Source organism: Scardinius erythrophthalmus (assembly GCF_964197995.2).
Source record: "Scardinius erythrophthalmus genome assembly, chromosome: 20".
NCBI classification, from domain to species: Eukaryota; Metazoa; Chordata; class Actinopteri; order Cypriniformes; family Leuciscidae; genus Scardinius; species Scardinius erythrophthalmus.
In genome coordinates, this window is record NC_138240.1 from 34,821,955 (window position 1) to 34,825,791 (window position 3,837).

The window sequence follows — 3,837 nt, forward strand, 5'->3', positions numbered from 1 at the left end:
TCTCTTTCTCTCTCTCTCTCTCTTAGGAGTCAGTGATGATGTTGTCCATGAAGTTCTGTTTGTGGTCCACATCATGAACAAATTTGTTTTTGTGTGTGTTCAAGTTCAGTTATTATATATTATTTTGTAAAATATTTTGTGTGTGCAAGTTCAGTTATTATATATTATTTTGTGAAATATTTTGTGTGTGCAAGTTCAGTTGTTATATATTATTTTGTAAAATATTTAGTGTGTTCAAGTTGAGGTGTGATATATTATTTTGTAAAATATACACAATCTACCCCCAGAGTCATTGTCTTCCCTCTATACTTGAAAATGTGGTCGATCTAGTGACTGAAAAGACTATAACATGATTCCTTGTTTATTTTACTTGAGTTATTATATTATGCTAGACCCAATAATTTCTCAACATTCCTAGGAACCAGGTTTAATTGCAATAAATAAAGTAGTATTTGGGTGTAATAAAACTGTAAAACTCTAATGTAGTTGAAACTGGGTGGGTGGAAATACTGCCTGGCACAACTAGGGTCCTGGAAATGCGTTCCTGAGACTGCGGTTCTCCGAGTCGGTAGGTGGCGCTGTCACAAAAACCTAGGGTCCTAGAAATGCGGTCCTGAAAATGCAGCCTCCGGCTCTGCAGGCAGATAATATTGGGCGGTGCTGGCATTGTGGCAAGTTTGTGGCAGAGTTCACTTTCAGGTATGTCTATTTGCACTAAATTTTGATCGCTTGAATTTGGGGTATTTATGATGATATGTTCAGGAGTAACAACAGGTTAGCAGGTGTGGGAACACTGGCCGGTAGACAAAGCCGCATCACCTGTTGTGAGTTTGTTTTGCTTCCCAGGAACATTTTCTTTGTTTTGTTTGTTTTTATTCTCGCCAACATTGTATTAGTTTTGTTCGTTTTGCCTTTGGCAACATTCTTTGTTAATGTGTGTCTCTTCCCTCTTTCTCCAGGAGCCAATGAGGACTAGGTGTGGAGCGCGGGAGGCCATCTGTGTGCTTCACCGTGTGTTGTGTGTGTGCTGACAACACTTCTTTATTGTGTGGGTGCGTGGCGTTTGATCTGTTGTGATTTGAGGTGGGTTTGGACGACCTCCTGAGTTGCAGCCGGCCTGCCTCGTTCCCACTACGCCTGGCCCTGGAGATTTATTTTTGTCATGTTGGGAAATTCCTGAGAGCGAGAATTTTATTGACGCTGTTGATTTTATAATAAAGTGTATTTTTGTATTGTTCCTCACGTCATCTCTGTCTTCAAATGGTAAAACTTACCTGTGTGTCCTTATGCGGAGTTATTTCCCTGGCTCTCCACCAGGGTGGCGTAGTCGGATTAATTTAATAGTGAGTCACTTTACCCTCCACTCGAGTCTAGCCACATATAGAACCCAATATTTTGGCATAAACACTTTTATAGCTATAAACTTATTATTTTAGTTATTGTACATGAAAGAAATGGGCTATTTCTAAAGGTAAATTATTGTATATACAGAGCAACTTTAATAAAAGCCCTACATTGAGAATAATCTGAAATGTAGTTGTTTTAAATGTATTTTGACAATTTATTTGATCAACAGTTCATTTGGCTGTAAAATATGCTCTGCATTTTTATAGTTTATTGCATGTAGCATAGTTGTACAAAACAGTATTTTACAGTAATTTGACGGAATCTGGATTTGTTTTTATCTTTTGTATTTTTCACTTTTTTTTAATACCATGGCATTTATTTAGTTGATATTACTTTGGAGGGGAAATCTGATATTTTACATTATACGTTTAGTGAATTTATATTTGAATGAAGTAAAAAATGTGTGCACCAGAGAAATCACTTAAATAGATCACTCATTAGTTATGTTTTTATTAAATGTTCTAAGACTTCCTGCTGGCATTCTTTCTTTGTCTAGACCAGAGAAAACTCCCTGTCAATCTATTGTTGCTTCAAGCGATAATAGAGGAAAGTTAAAGTGACATAAGGAAACTTATAGTGTAAAAAAACCCTACCTCATGATTACATAATAAAGCAGTGTAATCTTTGTACAGCCATCACCCTTTCTTCTGTGAAACAATGCCCATTTCATGAAAGAGTGCAGGAACAAGGAAGAAGGAAGAGCTTATAGGCACTGTCCAAATGGCACAGTAAACACTCACAAGCTGCGTTTTACTTCACTTTCATGCACTCGCGAACTTCCCTAAGCACTTCCCAATCGCCGCCATTTTGAAGTGCGTTCAACCTCGTTAAGTGGGCGAGGGAACTTTATTTGGACTGACCCTCGACCCCTCGTTCGAAATCGCATACTATCTTGAGTGAATGCATGTCCTCTCGGTCACTCGGATGTACAGGGTGGGCCATTTATATGGATACACCGTAATAACATGGGAATGGTTGGTGATATTAAAGTCCTGTTTGTGGCACATTAGTGTATGTCATGGTCACCACCCATCTTGAGGAGTTTGCCCCCTCACATATACTAATGTGCCACAAACAGGACTTTAATATCACCAACCATTCCCATGTTATTACGGTGTATCCATATAAATGGCCCACCCTGTACATCATTGGTTACGTTGCGCGAGCGCCCACTACTGGCGGAGCCCTTGAAATGTGTTTAAATGTAACGCACTAAAGCCCTTGATCACAATCCACACTGGAAATTATTTATTATGTATAGTTTTTTCCCCTTATGAATTTGTTTCATTCTGTATGTGGGCTTTTTGAGAAAATATTTAAAAAAAATACACAAACGAAAATTATACAATAAACTATCTGTGTAAAAACAGTCAGTTTAGCTACTCGTATGCCTATTAAATGTGGTTAAATGTCAAAATAGCTCACTAGAGTTGTGTGGGCTGGGGGTAAAATAAGGTAATTATGGTCTATGGATCTGCATGAAAGTGTCCAAATAAACTTCCCTCGCCCACTTGACGAAGTTGAACGCAGGTCAAAATGGTGGCATGGATTCCCATGAGGGGAAGTTTCAAAATGGCAGAATTCAACAGCAAGTTCTTGACACATTTCTTTTACACATTTTCACATTTTGTAAGTATAAAATGAAACACAACAATGGCGGCGGGAATTCCCCCGAGGGGAAGTGCTTAGGGAAGTTCGAGAGTCTATAGGCCTACCTGAAAGTGGAGTTAAACAGAGTCCCAGACGTACTACATTCGCCATGTTGTCATTATCATGTCATCGTAGGTGCATGTCCACTGTGAGAGACATAATCTAAAAAACAAAATCCAGAAATCACAATGTATGATTTTTTAACTATTTATTTGTATGATACAGCTGCAAATAAGTATTTGAACACCTGTCTATCAGCTAGAATGTCTCTCACAGTGGACATGCACCTACGATGACAATTTCAGACCCCTCCATGATTTCCAAGTGGGAGAACTTGCAAAATAGCAGGGTGTTCAAATACTTATTTTCCTCACTGTACTTCTTTTATCACATAGGCCTATTGTTTTTCGCCTACTATATAGTGGGGAAGTGTGATTTCAGATGCAGCCAGCATGCTGTCTATGCCAAGTTGCCAACATGTAGCCTACATTCCAGACAGATCCATAGACCACAGTGCACCATGATTGTGACGATCGTGCTTACTAGTTTATCGTAAATACTAGTTTCCTAGTTAAAAAAATTGGACATGGACGAGTCAGAATGACCTCTGAAGTCAAAATTTGAATGCGATGAGCTCGTAATCATGACTTCAGAAGTGGGAAGTGGGATATTTCCGATCATTATGATGCATGTGAAGTGTGCTATTTGGGACAGGGCCGAAGTAGGCAAACAAAGATAATGCATGACACAATTTTCTTTAATTGACCACTAAGAGAAAGC